This window comes from Liolophura sinensis, chromosome 2, assembly GCF_032854445.1.
Source record: "Liolophura sinensis isolate JHLJ2023 chromosome 2, CUHK_Ljap_v2, whole genome shotgun sequence".
NCBI classification, from domain to species: Eukaryota; Metazoa; Mollusca; class Polyplacophora; order Chitonida; family Chitonidae; genus Liolophura; species Liolophura sinensis.
In genome coordinates, this window is record NC_088296.1 from 11,921,137 (window position 1) to 11,941,412 (window position 20,276).

At 38.0% G+C, this 20,276-nt stretch overlaps 1 protein-coding gene across 2 annotated transcripts in view; it reads left to right on the top strand.

Moving 5' to 3' along the window:
• The first annotated feature begins 16,079 nt into the window (after positions 1-16,079).
• LOC135462654 (probable E3 ubiquitin-protein ligase MID2) overlaps positions 16,080-20,276 on the top strand; it is a 117,146-nt gene continuing 112,949 nt past the window's right edge. Inside the window, exon 1 of one of the 2 annotated variants that reach the window (XM_064739877.1) lies at positions 16,080-16,670. The gene's annotated coding sequence lies outside the window, so the exon portion shown is untranslated. The remainder of the gene's footprint in view (positions 16,671-20,276) is intronic. The other variant, XM_064739879.1, reaches the window with a different exon arrangement.

Sequence of the window (20,276 nt, forward strand, 5' to 3'; positions counted from 1 at the left end):
GTGCCAAAGAAAGTCACTTGGCAAGTTATGTGTGGCGAGTTACCTCCCTTACTACACATCCAGCTTCCATAGCTTGTTACTCCACGAATGCCATCAGGCGTACTACGGCTTCACAGTGAATTGTGTGCTTAAATGTGCCATAACTGACAACTAAAATCATGTGTCGGATAGAGGAAGGTATTATTCTTGTTGTAGGTGATAAGTTTCAAACAAATTAGAGCACTAAAAGTCTGTATTTTAACCTAGTACTTGGTCTATGTCGTACCCGTCATTTAGTGATGGGTCCAGTTCTTGTCGAAGCTCATCTCTTTCAAACTACCTGAAAATGATGTGTATAAATTACATTCGTGTCAGCAATATGTGTGATTTTATTCCCAGAGAGTGTGTTCAGAAAGTAAAACCACGATATGTGTACAGGTATTTACATCTCAGTCTTACAGCGTGTGTTTATGGTTTGCTGTTGTTTATGATGCTTTTGTTGTGTTTTTGCAGAGCCGACGCTGAGATTCACAGAGACAGACGACAGAAAGCTGAGAATCACTGACAGCGGCTCATTGGTAAAGGCTGAGGGCTTGTCCGAGGGGTGGTGTGGGAGAGCTGTGACAGACGGGCGTTACCAGACGGGCAGGTACTACTGGGAGGTGCAGATCACCTGTTCACCTGACTGTTACTGCTGTGTAGGAGTGACACAGGAGAACTGTGGTGTGAGGAGGACAGACCCTGGCCGTAACTCCTGGTACATTGGGATGGGGTACCGTGGTGATGAGGTCTGGTGTTATAGTGACTGTGGAGGTGAGATCAAACCTGCCTATCTACAGTACAGACGTTACACACGACCTCATCACCTGGGTGTGTACCTGGACTGTGATGACCACACACTGACAGTCCTGGACTGTGACAACAACCAGGTAATGTACACTGACAGTGATGTTATCGTCACAGAGCCTCTCGTGCCATGGGTTGGGTTTGGTGTCGGGTCTGGATCTGGACCTGTGTCTGCTCGTCTGGTAACGGGGGACTCTGCAACTCTGCCTCAAGTTCTCTGTGATATGATAAGCACTTCCTGACCATCGGGTAATTATTCATTACATCTTTTCCATCATATTATACTTTGTTTCAAATAGAGTGGTTAATTATGTCTCTTTGAACAAATTTTTGGGTATAAATGTTTTAGTTAATGTCAGCAGTGTGGCTAATTCAGTAATCTGTCACAAGCTCACAGCTTGGTGTAGTTGTACACACTCTGTCTGACTTGTCTTGAACATCAGTGTCCGGTTTCTTCCAGACAAAATACATGTAGATAATGACTGGGTAGTTTCAGTTTTAGTAATTGAGATTTGTGAGAAAGCGACCGAGGGTATAAAGGATTATTTTTCTTACCATGATCGGGGCGGTATGTCATAACTCAGGAGTGATTTCAGATTAAATCGTCAAAAAAGATCAGATCACACTCACGTTGTTGTTGCAGCATGTTACACAAGACAGTTCTATTTTGAATGATACTAGCGATGTTTGTTGAGAGAAATAAACCATAATTTGTAATGGGTTTGAGAATGATTACCTGGCTGAAAGGTATTATATAACTAGCGACAACAAAGAAAAAGATCACATGGATGAGTACTGGTAGAGCTTTTGGCACTTGACCTCAGATGGAGATTGGGCTTGGTTGTGTTATGTAACTTGGATGTAAGTTTCGGATAAAAATGAGAGAAAAACATAACCTGTGGGCCATTATTAAATTAAAGTGAGTGCAATCCAACCATCCCTCCAATAAAGGGCCTACCTGAAAGGGTGATTTTCTTATAATAGAAGTTTCATTACGCAGAATATACAAAAAATCCCTATTGACCGACCCTATTTTGTCTCCATGATGAGGTTAATCCCATGCTGAACAAGGACTGTTTTTAGGATGCTGTTGTCAGCTGTAAGTTTCTCGTTTTCTGTAAGTTTCTCTGTTTTTCAACTTAGTTTATTCGAACATTGGCGTTCTTAACACTTTGTCATGATCTGGGCATAGTTTGTGTATCTCACAAGTTAACAATAGTAAACATTTTAAGCTGTTTATCAGATTTTTATCTTCACTATAAACACAGTGACATTTACTGGACTATTTGTGTTTATTGAATACATCTACCACATTACTATGTAAACATCTGGCATGTTTTCTATAATAAACACTTATGTCTTAGTTACCAAACAGTTTTTTGATGAATAAATACCAGTTGGCATTAATCCAAACTGTAATAAAACTGTGTTTAAAAACACTTATTTTTATGATGTACTGTAAATCGTTAACCTTTTTAGCCTCTAAAAGTGTTTTCTGGAATCTGTGCATATATTTATTATGAAAATGATGCTAAAATGATTTGTTTGTGTCACTCAAGAAGTAAGCTTCATAAAACTGTGTCAATTATTTATCTACACTCTGTAGTTCTCTGACAATATTTCAAATTATCGGTTAAAGAGGTGGCTGAAGAGGTTGTAGAGTTTATAGTAAGCTATATGAGGAAGGTTGAAAAACTTAGGGTAAGGGATATGAGGAAGGTTGAACAATTAGGATAAGAAATATAAGGAAGGATACCACAGATATATTTTATGTATATGACTTTTTTTCCTTTAAATAAATTTTACTTGTAAGTGCTGTGATATGACATGTGACATGTATTATTGTATTCACTGTCCTGTAAGCATTAGGCCCACATTGTGATATTTTCTAACACATAGTTTCCAAAAACATTGATTACTTTACTTGAGGAAGTGGCTTTATCCCCAGTACTGTTACTAGGACAACCTGTGGTCAAGATTATGAGGTCACTGCACCATTTTATCAGCTTGCTGTTATTTTGACGTGAGTTGTTGTTGTGTTCATGTATAATTCGGTGATGTTTTGCCATTATCTGCCTTTTGTGTTCACACTTCTGAAACGTATGCTTAATAAAAATAAGTGATTGTGTAATGTGTAGCCGTCGTTTGAATGGTTGAATTACACTGTCGTGAAATGTAGTAATACACACAGAAAAACCATGCTCAGTATGAAGCATTTTTACACAAAGTTATACATATACCAATTTCACAATCAACATGTTCAAGTTACCTGATGGGTATTTCTCAGTAGTGCTGGTTTCCTCTCTGTGTGACACCTTGTCGTTATGTTATATGATGTGTATCTTTTCAGCTGTGATGGGTTTCCTGTCTGTCTGATACCTTGTGCGAATATTACCTGATGTGTGTCTTCTCAGGTGTGATAGGTTTCCTGACTCTCTGACACTTGGTCCACACTTGACCTGATGTGTGTCTTCTCAGGAGAGCTGGTTTTCCCCACTCTCTAATACCGGGTTCACACATTACCTGATTACCTGATGTGTAACTTCTCAGGAGAGATGGCTTTCCCTCTCTAATGCCATTTCCACACATTGTACGTTATGTATGACTTTTCTGGAAAAATGGTTTTCCTCTCTTTAATACCGGGTCAACACATTACCTGATGTGTGTCTTCTCAGGAGAGATGGTATTGCCCTCTCTCTAATACAGATTTCACACACTACTTGATGTGTAACTTCTCAGGAGGGATGTTTTTCCCCTCTGTAATACCGGGTCCACACATTACATGGTGTGTAACTTCTCAGGAGAGATGGTTTTGCTTTCTCTAATACCGGGTCCACACATTACATGGTGTGTAACTTCTCGGGAGGTTGGTTTTCCCCTCTCCATAATACCGGGTCCACACATTACATGGTAATCTCAGGAGAGATGGTGTTGCCCTCTCTCTAATACAGATTCCACACACTACTTGATGTGTAACTTCTCAGGAGGGATGGTTTTCCTCACTCTTTTAGCTTTAAGCGTACTGACGGCTGATTTTATAGTTTCTGATATAAAGAACGCCAAGTCCAGCTCATGCTGGCTTCCTCTCCGTTCGTACATGTACACGGAACGGTCTACAGCAACCTGCGGATGGTCGTATAAGTGAAACATTGTTGAGTGAGGCGTAAAACACCCACCAAATAAATGTGTATAATTTATAACTCACCACCGGTGAGGTTCTAAAAGCAGCAAGCCTGGGCTTTAAACTCCTGTGTTGGGCAGAAAAACCTTATAAAGCATGATTTTCTGGCGGAATCGTAAATGATAAAACCATAGGTCATGTACTGTCTAACTTCGTATGAGCGGGGAAAGGAAGAATTTAGTTAACCCACGACTCTTTCCTTGTGTAGAATGATATGATTTCTTGGTGGAATGAAGACATGACGAGCGCCAGATGACAAGGTGTTGAGGTGAAAAGCTACAAAATCAGGAAAAAACGAAGTTCGCTAAGTATTTATCTTACATAGAAGCTGTTCATCAAGGTATTAAGAGTTAAAGCATGGGGAATGAAATAAATACAGCACGCCTGGCGGTAGATGTGTGTATATCATAACACAACACAGCAAAATCATTGTTAAAAATTTTATCCATGGGGGGAGGGGGGTGTTTTAGCTAATTCTGGAGGCACAGGCGCGAGTTTCAGTAGTTCCATGGTTAGTGTACAAACGATCATGTTATAATAGACTACGTAGACTCTTGTTATAAACATAGCCAGGAACATCATATGTCGACGGTTGCGCCAGTAGGTGAAAAAAAAAGCTCACCAAAGAAAAATCTCCCTTTTTACACGTAACTCTGCACTGGCATTACGCTTTTTACTCTTTTAGTTCAAAAATGAGATAAACAAACTATTTCTAACACACATCGTGTAATATTCAGAGCTACGAATGATATAGACAACCGTACAACTGCTATGGTAGACTAACACATGCATACCCGTGTGGAAAAGGCACAAATATCATTTTTTTTCACTTCTATATGCAGCGTTTTCCATAAACGTTTTCACATTTAATTAGCAGATGAACATTAACTGGAAAGCATACTTAATATTAATGTATAAAACAACAGTTGTTAGAAAGAAATAGAAAGACTTCAATTGACAAAAAGTTCAAATTGTTGGTTTATAAGAGTTGTTTGCAGTACGAAGTCATGCAACTGTGAGGAAGGTCACCTAAACTCCATCCCATGCTGGGGTTGAAAAGCGTTATCTTGGTACTTAACACAAACATAAACTCAGATAGGTAACTTTGGTTTTAAATTTTAGCATGTAGGCCAACATATGGTTTTAAATTTGAATAATTTTTTTTCCGTTTAAAACTAAAATATATAATAAGCCCCATATAAATTCCAGTATGATTTCAGACACATGTCCCATGACATTCATGTATAATTCATTATTAATATAATTCATTTTGCTGAAAAATGTATATTATCAATACTCATATATATATATATATATATATATATATATATATATATATATATATATATATATATATATATATATATATCTATATACATATTAAATAAAATCAAAAAGTTGATGCAAGTAGATAATTAAAATATATCCAAAGGTAATTAAAATATGTATATCTGTCTTAATAGCAACATACAGCTGTAAATGAATCATACAAGGACCACGTGGTTAGCACGGTAAGAGGTTGCAATACCCTAGATGGCTATAAACTCCTTTATTAAATGTGATAAATGCAGATATTGCAGATACTTATGTTGGTACTTTTTCTTTCATTTTCTTTTATCTGTACTGGTTTTTGTTAAATAAAATGTTTCTATATTGTGGTTATATAAGCAGCCTGTCATGAACTAATATATAATAGAATCGCTAAGTGACGGACTGTTCAATGGTTTACTAGGGTTCCAATGGTTGAATACATTACACTTTTTAAGTCTTTCCTGTTCGCTTTAGCACATGCAGTGAATGTGGAAAAGTTTCAATATTAGAATAAGAGGTCAGATATAAGCCAGATTAGGATATCTGCGTCCACGTTTAAAATATTCATGAAATGTTGTGTTTTCTCGTGGGTCTACTCGGTATTAAGGCCTATAGATTATAACATGTTTTCAGCTTGGATAATGTTAGAATTTTAATGAGGAAAATAATATGAAAAGGGCTGGAAGTTTAATTTGTCATCGTAAACTACCATTTGAGGCTGCTGTGAATGTGTACATGATACACTCTTTATATATTTTAACCATCATACATCATATAGGTTTATAGTGGGTTTCTCCATGTTTCCTCTGATTGTTGTTTTCAAACTGGTATTTATTCTTTAACAGACTAGAAAGTGTTTGCCTAAATTACGGTATTTAATTGAGCATATGAGGTAAAGGGGCAAAATGGACCTTGGGTCGGGGCAAAACGGCACACTGGTCCTCTTCCCACTGTGGTTGATGAAATGGTCTTGGAAATTAATGCAACTTTGCAATGAAAGAAAGGGTAAAAACAGGCTTACCATAGATAAAAGGTGATCAAAATTTTGCCCGCCCATAAAAACGGTACGACGAATGGTACAAAATGTGGCACAAAGGTCGGTTTTGTCCCGTGGGTCCGTTATGCCCCACTCTCCCCCTGACAGTATTAAGATTATAAAATTAAAAAAATAAAATTGTATCAAATAATAAAGATATTCCTGCCATGAAATGACAGACAACTTTATGTTATTCAGAGTCAAAACATAGCGGCCTGCTAACAATAGCTGCATGGAATGCAGCTATTGAGGCGACGGAGGTATTAATCCAGAAAGGTGGACGACAAAACATGTGCTTATAGAACTCGCGTCACTTTTGCAAAACTGACGCTATCAAAAACGATATATCATGATAAGATATTTATAGATTACAGTTACAGGTATATCAGAACGGAGTAAGTAGACTGGTGCTTAATAACGGAAACAGCCATTAGACTAATTTGAAACTCGACGGGAACACAGTCACTTTCGATTTCAACAAAAATATCTACATCTCTCATCAATAAATGTTTTTCAGATAAATGTACACAGTTCCGTGACATGAAGACGACGGAAGTTAGTTTCATTTATGTTTAAAGTTACCTCACACTGGAGGGAGAATCCGACGAAAATCGAGCCTGTGACACGGCTCCTGTGTCGTCCGTCCTCAAGGCTAAACGATTTCACTATAAACAAGCTGGCTGCAGTAATACTGTTCACGTGAAGAACATGGGTCTATTTTCAACGCATTAAAAACGTCTAATTGTTACACCCGGGTGCCTTAACTCCTAGGGCCTTGATTGCGGCGTGCATGCCTGATTGTTAGAGCTAAGTTCACATGAATGGGTTGGCAGCTAGTGAATAGGGTTCTGTGGAGCTGCATGCTATTGTAATGCTTGTTCAATTCTGCACACAACAGTCCTGATAAGCCTGCAGCACAACTTTTTGGCACAGGTTATCTTTCCTGGCTGTGAAGAATGTAGATATATAAAGGGATTTGGTTGTTTTCTGTCAAACTTTGAAACTATTTTGACCTGACATTTGATAAATTTGTGTAGTGGGAGAGATCTCAATGGAGACTTATAACGTGTGTACGCACAATTTGTGAGTCGTTCTTTCGAGTCTGTTGCGTCTATACATAATTATCTCAGTGGAGTTCCTGTTATGCATATTTTGTTAGGGTGGGTAGCTCCCAGTCTTGAGGTTATTAAACTGAGGTAACTACTTCGAGAATTAAAATGTTTATCTTCGCCTTTTTGGTATGGCCAGAAATTCTAATTTGGTACCGGTTAGTTTGGCTAAGTCTGACTCTGGCAAACAGCTAGCCTTGCAGAAAGTGCATATGACCGATGATTATCTAATGTTATTTATGAAGAGGTCTAAAACTATTCAGTTTTGTTAGCGGGAGTTAAGGTTTCCCCTGGTTGCAAAACCGGGATCTGCTTTTTGCCAGGTAGCTTCCTTCAGGACTACAAGGTCTATGTACAGTTGTGGCGATCCTGATATGGCTCTGTTTTCTCTGCCTCATAAGAATACATTTCGTCCTGTGACATACATGTCGTATCTGCGTGTTCGTCGTCTGTGTTTGTCTACAGCAGGTTATAATGCTAGCATATTTTCTAAGCATAGTTTTCGGAGGGGTGGCGCGTCGTACGCATTTCAGGCTCAGGTTGCAGGTGAAGTCATACAGATGTCAGGAGACTAGGCTAGTGATGCTTACAAATGTTACTTAGAAGTGGATTTAAAAGGTCGTATAATAGTGTCCCGGCGCATGAGGAACCTGATCTTGTTTGAGAAGGCATAATACGTGGTGATGGTGCAGCTGGTGTCGGACTCTACATGTAATTCTTCTGTTGACCTGTTCATTTTCTCATAATGGAAAGGAGCAGCGTTGATTTCCTTTCGTGAATGTAGATGTGTTTCATATTTTTTTGCTTTGTTGTGTTTTGTTGTCCGTTGCTTGCGGCCTGGCTGGGTTCCTTCGGGGTTGTTGTTTCGTGTATTTCATGTTTTTTTCTTTCAATTTTTATGTATTGTAATGATAGGGTTTATGTAGAACATCATCTTGCCTTTGTGCCAATGTAACAATATGTATGTATGTTTGATAGGTATCGCAAAGGGCTATCTCTGTCTACATTTAAAGCTGTTTTCATTCCCGGATTTGTAGTCCATGTATGTATGTGTGCATCAGGTCAATTGTAGTGTTTCTATGTGCATTAAAGTTCATAAAGCCTTATATTCAACCCGGTGCTGGAGTCACTTTCAAAAAATACACTGTGTCATTACACCGAACCCAGTTAAGACCTTACCAAAAATCAACATAAAGTTAGTAAAACAGATCGTCTCCCTTAATATCGAAAGCCTTTAATATTTATTTTATTGATTTATTTGATTGGTGTTTTACGCCGTACTCAAGAATATTTCACTTATACGACGGCGGCCAGCATTACGGTGAGTGGAAACCGAGCAGAGCCCGGGGGAAAACCACGACCATACGCAGGTTGCTGGCAGACCTTCCCACGTACGACTGGAGAGGAAACCAGCATGAGCTGGACTTGAACTCGCAGCCACCGCATTGGTGAGAGACTCCTGGGTCACTACGCTGCGCTAGCGCGCTAACCAACTGAGCCACGGAGGCCCCGAAAGCCTTTAATAATGTTAACGTTTGTTCAATGTGTTGACTATGTTCCAGATATTTTTACGTCACAAAACAAACTTCTGTCAAGAAGGATGGTTTTTGGATTTAAGAAATCGGCGATCTAGGACAATGGTTTATACTGGCTTTTATGGTCATTGATGACTTCACCATGGTCATTGGCGTACCAGGGTATAATTTTGGACTTTTGGATTTGTCCACGTCTTACGAACAGTTCTTTCTGCAGTTGTTAAAATAGCTTTGTTTGGTCTTAGGGGAGCGTTGGATGGTACGAAAGTCACATTGTCTGACGTGGAAAGAGCCTTGAGTCGGGAGGGGGGCGTGCAAGTAACATAATCTGTCCTGGAATGAGCATTAGAGGGGATGGAAGCCACTTTGTCTGTTCTGGAAAGAGGATTTGGAAGGAATAAAAGGCTCTTTGCTTAACCTGGAATGAACATCTGATCTGGAAAGAGCATTGTAAGGAATGGAAATCACTTTTTCTGACCTGAAAATAGCATGGAGCGAATGAAAGCTGCTTTGTCTGTCATGAAAAGAGCATTGCTGGTATGGAAACCGCTTTGTCTGTTCTTGAGAGATCATTAAGGGGATGGAAACCCCTTTGGCATGCGTATTTGTATCTTACTGGCTTCTCTAACGTTTTGTTTCCAGTGTAAACTTTAGAGATAGAAGTTTATATGTGTGAACAGATATCCGAGCCGTACCTAATATAACATTGAATTGGCTTGCGCGGGTCTATTCTAAAGACCCAGAAATGAGATACAGTTGCTACCCCTCGTTGTATGTATGAGACTTCAACCATGCGAGACATGTATATTGACTTTAATAAATACATGTACTTCCTTTAAGTTCACCTAACAGAGCCTTACGTTATGAAGTTTATTTTCGCTATATGGTGAATTCCAACGGATGCCCACTAAAGAACTAATTGAAAAGATCTCCCAACCTGTGTGCCCAGTACCAATTTGTGTAACGAATAATGTTATTAGGTTTAGAAGAAGCCTTCCGGTGTAATACGCCTGCTTGTATATGTATATAATTGCAGTTTATTTGGAGAATCTTCTCATGGCCTATACACTTTGTCAAGTTTGACCGTTTATTATAAAGCGAGGAGGGTAAGCAAAGCAACAGACTGCAAGAATTATTTCCTCTCTGGTTTGCCCAAACATGCTTTTTATCTCAAGGATAGACTTATTTCCAACGGCTTTTCTCTCAGATTTGGTACATTCGTTCACATGGTAGTAACAATCAACATGGCCGATATGTAGGCACCTTTGCAATATTACCTTGGACTGTTGTTTTGTAACGATGGTGATTGTGCGTATAGTAGCGCGTTTCTGGATAACCATTTATCTGGGTGAGTACCGCAAACTTCAACATTTTGTGTGATGACCATGGAGGATTCCATTCTTCCAGCTTCCTCGCTGGCTTCCTCTTCTTCAATTCAATTCACTTTATTCATTCATTTTGTTAGCTTACAAGGAATAAAATAGAAGAAGAAAGAAAAACGATGATACATCAGGATAATCAACAAGAAAAGGGACATTCCATCTACCATAAAGTTTCCTAAATTGATTAGTTCTCCCTTAACGGTGTGTTGGAGACGGTATATTACTTTATATGCACTTGGCTTTAGCCAAATATGTTTCGGGATTCAACGTAACCTTAATTGTTTTAAATTTGGGCATTCCATTAAGAAATGATACTAATTGCCAACACAGCCAGAATCACACCCTTGTATATAAACGATCGTTTGTGTTTTCATTGTACCAAAGACCTGTCTGTGTGGGGAGTCTATGGTTACTTGTCGTAAATGTAGCAAGACCTTTGTAAGTCTTTGGATTTAACACTGACATATCTAGTTCATATGTAATATTCATAGTTCTATCCCATATGTAACCGAATCCAGATTCACACAAGACATTTTCAACCAATGATAACGATATAAAATGACACACATTGCGTAAGGAATAAATCAGTTGATAGTTAAAGGTGGAGAAAACATAAACATTACATAAAGTTCAGATGAAAGTGTGCCAAAAGTTATCCGTAAACTCATCTATTGGATACAAAATTTCTTCAGTAGTTCTAATGTACTGAGTTAATACAATGAAAAAATAATCTGTTACATTTAACAGGGAGCCTGTTGTGTGAGTGATGCTAGAATGCATTCTGTTATTATTATTATGTTATCTGTTATTATTATTATGTCATATTCAACATAATATTCTGCTTGTCTAACAGAATCGTTACGTTGTATTAACGGACCATTTGTGTTATATTTCAAGGCAGAGAAAACAAAAACAGTTCAGATGAAAGTGTGCCAAAAGTTAGTCGTAAATGTGGTCTTCAATATTTTTTCCGATTTTTCTTTAAAGAGACACCTGAAAATGGTTCTTGTATGGTGAGTATTTGGGGCCACCTTTTCGTATATATAGTCTTTGTGTAATAATGTTATAAACAAGAATGTAACACATCTTTAATAAACATATTTGCAATAGAATTTTGTCTTTTCAGCTGACAAATATGTTCAACCTGGATTTTGATCATATTTGCGTGTTAAATATATTCATGAATAATATTATAATTCAAATTAAATGCCTGTGTTTGGCTGTCAACAGCAAATTTACATCAAAATAAATTTATTGGTAATGCAGCAGATTCTTATTTCGAACATTATTATGCAAAAATGATAAATACCTTTTCGCAAATACATGTATAGGATGTAACACACTAAACTTTGGTCTTTTCTGCTAACAAATATGTCCAACCTGGATTTTGATCATATTTACATGTTTAATATACTCTTAAAAATTATTGTAATTCAGATTTAAAGCCTGTGTTTGTCTATAAACAACAAATTTACATTGAAACAAATTTATTGGACATGCAACAGATTCTTGTTTAGAACAGAACAGGGGTTCTGAGGGGAGCTTTATGGAACATACTATCAGAGTTTAGGAACTCTTACGTCACGGGAAGTTTTTTTCAACATTTTAAATCACAACGCTTAATGTTAAAATTAAATAACTAAAATAATGTTGCCAAAAATTCCTTTGTTCTGGTAAACATCAAGAAAAAAGGTGATGTGACGTGAGAGTTCTTACATATCGTCAGTAAAGCTCATAAAACCAAATATTTAAATACCTTTCAACACTCCTAAAAAAATCTGAAAGAATAAATAAAAGTTTTTTTCGCATAGTTATCAGTTGTCTGTGTGATGAACCTTACTTCATATTTTAGCTTTCTTTTACTTTAAGTATGATATCTTACTTTCTCGTCCTTCCGCAATTCGTAACTAAAAAGGCAGCATTGCGCTCGTAAACTCGGATATACAAAGGAAAGACACCAAGTTCCCTTTAAATAGTATAGTCTACATATGAAGACTTTAAATTGATAATTTATTTGATAAAAATTTAAGAAAAAGCTTTTAATTAAGATTAAAGATTCCGATCAACAATCTTTACAGACATGAAAAGGACTGGTTGGATAGTCTTATTAATAAAAGGTAATTTGTAGATCAATAAGGATCGATAAAGAAGTTATTTTTTATGTAAGAGCACTTGACACCTGGATGATTAGCTGTTTCCTGGCAATAATGTATTATCCAGTAAACTTAAATACAATACCAGGATCCGCAATATCTTTTTATATCTGCTTTCATCCTAATGCCAAGCGTGACAAAATAAAATCATCCAGATCATTCAGATTTAAAGAAAACAGCAGCGGTAACAATTTGTCACCTTGCCTTACCCCGAATTGGCAAATAAAAAAATTACTTCTGCTTTTCTTTTCATCCCATATGCAGAGTTTAACTGAGCTATACATGTTTTTGATACGAGTCAAACATGTCCCCGTTATTTCGTATAGTTTTGCATAGTTTATCTCACAACCCATCCTTCCAAACTTTATCAAATGCTTTAGGGAAATCTATAAGTGTACAATATAACCTTTTTTGTAACTAAGAAAATAATTTAAGTTAATAAGTCTCAAACAAAGTATTATGCACGGTAGAGTATTGTTTCCTAAACCCACTCTGTGCCAGAGTCTGTTTTAACAATTGCAGTAGACATATAACCCATACAGCTTAAAATTGTCACAGGGTGATAATTATGTGGATCAGCTAGGTCGCCCTTGTTTTTATAAATCGGCCTGACAATCCCAATTATCCAACTTTCAGGTATAAACCTGGTATCAAACATATCATTAATCAACTGATATAACAGCAACATTATCAGTCATAATCAGTCAACGAGTCCTCTGTGTCAATGTAGTCACTTATCTTTGCAAATATAATGAAAGTTGAAATCTCCCATCAAACACATTTGTTTAAAGCTGGGTCCGAGGCGTGTGATGTCATCTTATAGTTCTAATGATAAAACAATGTTCGGCATTGTCTGGTCTTATAAGAACTCCAATGACAGATTGTCCACTTTTTTGAAGAGATGGTTTTGGTAACATAACATAAATAATCTGAGATGGATATTATATCAGTGTCTCTTAATCTTGTTGTCAGCGCGGCGAAATGACCTTCGAACTTCTCACTAATGCGGTCGCTGTGAGTTTAAGTCCAACTCACACTGGCTTCCTCTCCAGCCATAGGTGGGAAGGTCACAGAGTCCTTGCTGGCGCTCATTCATGCCTCTCGGAACGTTGGCCATCTCTCTGTGAAACCGCAGTACCTAGCGCCATGCCTAAAAATGTCCTTTGTAAAGTATTTTTTCCGCATTTTTAATTTACTGTCGAATAAAACAACGCTATGCACTATAATTCCATCGGCAAACGATATCGCACACACCTGTAGTTATTTTTCGCCTCCAATTCCCGAGAGTTACTTCCAAATCGGAAACCCGTTAGTTAAGACATCTTGAGGGCCTGAGGCATGGTTTCCGAAGTTCCGGAATCAGCTGGCTGCGCAAATGTCTGTGCAGACGCTCAAATTTTGTGACCTTCCCAAGCCATTGCTTAATAAATCGTTGGTGTTTTACGCCGTACTCAAAAATATTTCACTTATACGACGGCGACCAGCATTATGGTCGGAGGAAACCGGGCAGAGCCCGGGGGAAACCCACGACCAATGACAAATTAAAAAATCAGTTCTTAAATATAAGCTCAGGAATTATTAAAGAACTACTTCTATGAGTGTCAAGACTTGTAGGCCTAAATGATAAGGATTGAGATAGTCTGAATTTCTTTACTAAATTCATCCATGCTTTAACGCCAGCAAAACTTCCCATCCTGTGCTCTCCTTGTGTTCTGGGTCAGTTGTTCGAAAGTGTTTTAGCCGACAGTGGTATTAAGGCATATTTTATATTTAAAGTTTTAGCCGCACTCAGCAGCCAATGCAATTGTCCAGTCTATGTATAACTGCAGCAGTTTTAATCCATTTTTAATCCAATGGTACATATTTTTTAGGTGAAGTACAAACTTAAAGACTTAATTGTTTGTTCAAAACTGGTTTAAGACTTAATACCAGATTGAACTATAAGTCAAGTTTTCAGTTTTACACCTGGGATTAGGATAAATCTGTCATCAATAAATAATCCCAGTTTAACTTAATCCTACTTAACTCAAAAATAATTGCGTAACAGTATATGAACTCAATATGATGCAGAATTTGGACAACTGTATTGGCTGCTGGATTTGGCTAAATTCTGAAATAGAAAGTGATTCATTGCAGAAGACGTTAGAAAAGTTTGTGTGTGAGCTGTATGGCTGGGTTGGATGTGGACAGGCCACTGATTGTAAATTGCCACCAAATGCAGACAACCTATATTTACATGCTATGAGGGCAAATTACCAAACAAAAGTCTACAGATCTTGTTTGAAACAAAACATCTGTGTTCCTAGTCCAACAGATCATGGCTGGAAGATAACAGACTCCAAGCTCAGTATCCGTTGGTCCACTATGCCCGTAGCACCAGACCAGGTTCTTAAGAATGTCAGTTGTGGCTGTCAGAAGAGTTCTTGCGATTTTCTTTAATGTTCATGTAAGAAGGCTGGTATGGACTGTACAGATATGTGTCAATGTAGCGGATGCCAAAATCGTCAGAACATTAATCTGCAGGAAGACAGTGACGGTGATAACTCCGCTGATTAGAACTCTTATTATTGCTGTCTTAAAAATACTGTTTACAAATTGTGTGACTGGTTGCAATTCAGTTCACAATGACTGGCTACACTGCTTTTTTTTTTTGTTGAATGTAGAATAACAGATGAAGTCACAGTCTTCGGCCTTTATGTGTATTCTAGCATTTATTTGACAGGTTACTTTGAAACCAAGATCTTCTGTTTTTCAGTTATGGATATTTCCAGTACCAGTAATTAAGTTTTTGACAGTAAATATTCTGTGTAAGTAAATAGATTGTGGCCATATGCCATTATGTACCACATGAGACGTGGTTTCAATCCCATTCTCGGACAGGGAGCTTTCGAGGCTCCCCCGCTTCCATTGTTTGTGGTGCCTTGGTAGCAATAAGTGATGGAGGGTGCTCTTTTGTGGGTGGTGTTACATGCAGCCGTTCGTTGGACATCCCCTGCTGCCCACCATTGTGACATACGCTAGTGTGTCAGATGTGGGAGAGTCAGTTACTCGCCAAAGGTCGGTGGTTTACAGCGGGCACTTCGCTTTCCTCCACCAATAAAGTCTGTCCGTCATCGCATAAGTGAAAAATTCTTGAGTATGACATTAAGCAACAATCCAAAACAAAAAAAAGAAGATAAATGACAGCTAATGGTGTGAACTTTCTCTTACATGCTGAAAGCAACTATTTTATGATGTCGTCATGAACGTCAATGACGCATGTAAAATTCTTCGACAAACATATATCCTAGCAGGTGTAATTTACAAAATATATTGAAACTTAACCTGTACAGCTACTCAAGGGTTGTTATGTTTATAAACCATGTTTTTCTAGGTACGTGTCAGGTGAGATTCATGAAGTATTTGATTGGTGTACCGTTTCAAAATAGCGTATACAATGCAGTTCTGAGAAAAAACAACTCCTCCTTCAATGCTTGGTTTTCATTAGTGAACAAATATTTTCAGTCGAACACTGGTGATTCTGAACAAGGCTTTCACGGGGAACATTTTGATATAAAATTCGTGTATTTACCCTTTCAGGCTGAAGCACTTCAAATTTCTAAGCCCTTTGACATATTCGGCCCATGGCCTACATGCAGTATTAGCTATTACATTTTCGAACAACTGGGCCGGGACTCGAACTATCTGACCCACAATTTAACAACGATCACACACGTGCGTGTATACATGTAGGGAGCACTCATCAGACCTGCTATACATACTCTCCGACATTGTAAACAGGGCGTAATCATACATTGCGAGACCTTTCCGCTATCCCGAGAAATGACAGCTCCCGTAGGCCCAAATCGATCGTTCCTTCAAGTCGACCAATCACTGTGGAAGTCTTCGTTACGGGATCTAGCGTTACGACGTGTGCAAATAACAAGTTGGTTGACTTTGTGCAGAGTGTTTGCATTTGTTGGAAAGCGATAGAGACTATTTTGGAGGACAGAGGATTCTCTTCACTGACAGGTACTGAGGGAACGATAAAATCTGCACTGGTGAAAAGAATGCAACACTGACACTGTCTTGACAAATTCATTTCCATCAGCGGTTCGGTGGGTAACAAACAGACCACAAGACGAGGTCACGCCTTCTGGTGAGTAAAATTGACATCAGAATAAACATTCTCTTAGATTTGTGTGTCAGTAAAATGTGCCCAGAGCTGTGTATACGTCAAAGACTCTTGTACTGAACGATGATTTAGTAATTTTTCTGTGGCGCGCCTTCAATTGTTGAGGTCATTTGCTCGAAACGAAAGTGAAAGTAACTGCCGGTATATGAGTGATTGAAATATTATATGTTTTGAACGAATTCATGACATCAAGTTAGTGGTCTTACATAAATTGAAGGATCCTGTGCTTGCGTGGGCGGGCGTGTTGGAGATTGTATGTATTCTTATACTACTAAACCGGCTTAATTGAGTTGCTTTGGCAAATGACTATTTTCACTTTCTTTTTGTACCGGATTACTTAATGAGTTTAGAACAACACTGGTTGCTCAATAAAACATACTGCTACAAAACACTAAAGTAGAAGTAGCTCAATTAAATTCAACAATTTCAAATTTTTCACCGTACCGGTATCACATTTAATTTAAATTGAGTTACACTGTACTTTCATTGACCGAGTGTTATACATTCGCCTGGTTATCTTTGGACGGTACCTGGATAGTCATGGATTGCTTCCATCCAGCCCTGAAGGATATACTTCGTAAAATGTCGAAGAACAGTCGATTCCTAACCTTTACTGCCTGTCCAGTTACTCCTTCATGATGCTTATAGGCTGCTATGCTGCCAGGCATATCATCCTAAAGGTAAATCGCCATCGGGAATCGTACAATTAATGTATAGTGCAAGTAAAATTTGAAGCGAAAAATCAGACCTGCCATTAATTAGTCAATGGAGACCTGTATGATTTACCGTTAATTCAGAATACTGACTTGGGGACACATAAATGCCATAAATGATAATTGTGTGGCCAAGACTTAAGTTTTCCTGAATTTCACAAGGTGAAATCAGGTGAGTTAATCAAGCAAAATTTGTCGCTTGAAAAATGTTAAACTTAAGGTAAAATGCAGTACATATTTACATTCACTTTAACTGCACCATTATTGTTGGTGTGCTCAGTTAGCATCAACTTTGAACTTTCAATTCTTTTAATTTCATTAATTTCTTAAGTGTGCCCCTTAATTAATTTGAAATGAAGGCCAATACGGGGTACAATTTTTACATGCTCTAACTGTCACCTCAATGAAGAGCAACTGAGAGACCATCACCCTATAATAACTGTGATCTCAATGAAGAGCAACTGAGAGACATTCACCATATAATAACTGTGACCTCAATGAAGAACAACAATCACCCTATAATGACTGTGACCTCAAGGAAGAGCAACTGAGAGACAATCACCCTATAATAACTGTGACCTCGATAAAGAGCAACTGAGAAACAATCACCCCATAATAATTGTGACCTCAGTGAAGAGCAACTAAAACACAATCACCCTATAATAACTGTGACCACAATGAAGAGCAACTAAAACACAATCACCCTATAATAACTGTGACCACAATGAAGAGCAAGTGAGAGACCATCACCCTATAAAACTGTGACCTCAATGAGCGGAACTGAGAGACAATCACCCTATAATAACTGTGATCTCAATGAAGAGCAACTGAGAGACATTCACCATATAATAACTGTGACCTCAATGAAGAACAACAATCACCCTATAATGATTGTGACCTCAAGGAAGAGCAACTGAGAGACAGTCACCCTATAAAACTGTGACCTCAATGAGCGGAACTGAGAGACAATCACCCTATAATAACTGTGATCTCAATGAAGAGCAACTGAGAGACAATCGCCCCATAACGACTGTGACCTCAATAAAGAGCAACTGAGAGACAATCAACCTTTAATAACTGTGACCTCAATGAAGAGCAACTGAGAGACAATCACCCTATAATAACTGTGACCTCATTGAAGAGCAACTGAGAGACAATCACCCTATAATGACTGTGACTTCAATGAAGAGCAACTGAGAGACAATCGCCCTATAATGACTGTGACTTCAATGAAGAGCAACTGAGAGACAATCACCCTATAATAACTGTGACCTCAATTAAGAACAACTGAGAGACAATCACCCTATAATAACTGTGCTGTATTATTTTTCAGGAATTCCCAATGAAGAATTTTGCACTGTGAAACCATCACATCATTTCTCTTATTAATTGTGTCCTTTTTCATGCAATGCCTTAAAGTTGTCCTAACTATTACGGATATGCTTAATTTCTTTATTTGACTGTTCAAGAATTCTTTGACTTGTATGATGACAGTCAGCTATAATGGGTAGAGAAAATGCATCGTGCTAGGAATAAACCACCGACATTTGACAAATTACTCACAAACTTTGTATATGTGATGTGTAGACATGCATGTCAAATTAGCGAACTTCGAAAGGTCTTCAGCAGACAAGGTGTTCATTGTCAGCTGCTCCTTGTCACACACACAGCAGTGAGCGCAGGGAATCTACAAATTCCTTTTGTAAGGACACGGTTTTGAACTTGCCCCTCAACGTCTGATGCCTTAAAGAATGAATATAGATGCTTTATGTAGATCAAATATACATTCTTGTATATGTAGATCTATGCACAGGGTGTATATTACACAGCACAAGTAGGCCTACGCAGTTTTAAGTCAAGGTCGTCCACACACCTGACAAGCCTATACATGTTCTTGTTGGCTGTTAGTCAATACATGCTGAACAGGTCTGTACCAGTTCTTTGCTTCAGAGAATTATGAGTGACCTACTTCCAATTGTGTAAGTCAAACACTAACTGAATAAATGCCTTACACACCTAGAACTCCTTGAAATACAGAGAGAAACCCCCACAGCCCATTTGTGTGACTGATCTGCTGAAGTATTATTGCATTACATGTACCTTACCCACTGTGCCTTATAATTTAAGGAAACTTCATTAGCAGTGTACTGCAGGTGGGTACCTTTCTTGCATTAATATATACATTGTATGCAAACAGTTTTTTTCAAACTCCTTTTTATCCCCCCACCCCCACCCCATCCTCCTAACGAAATTTTGGCGGGTGGTGGGTTTGGGTATACTTGAATCGTCCTGCCTGTCCATGTGTCTGCAGGTACAATTTTGTCCTCTCATCTCCTCCCAAACAGCTGCACTGGTTTTGACGATGTTTGATGAAACTTTTCATACATCGATCTTACCTGTCATCTGAACTTGTGCAATTCTTAGGTTTAGTGGCACTCGTCATTATTTTCATAATTAGCCTGATTTAGGACTTGTCTTAATAGTACTTTTTCATGTATTTAGATTTTGTCGATGCAACTCTGCCTAAAGCATTGAAACTATTTCCATGTCTTTCCTATTGATCTAAATTTGTGCATGTTTAAGATTAATTACAGTCAGGTAATTAATTTCGTAAAAGCCCTTGCTGAGCTACGTGCATGTACATGTATTGTGCAATAATAGATTTTCATGTCCGTGCAACTCTGCTAAAGTATTGCATCAATTTCCCTGAAAACTTTGTGCGTATCTTTTATATCATATAAATATCTGCGTGCAAGAATAATAATGGCACGTTGATTATCATTTTTATCTTCATCTTTTTTCTTTCATTGTTGGAATGTTGGAGAAGGAAAATCATCTGAAAGGCTGTTTGATGTGG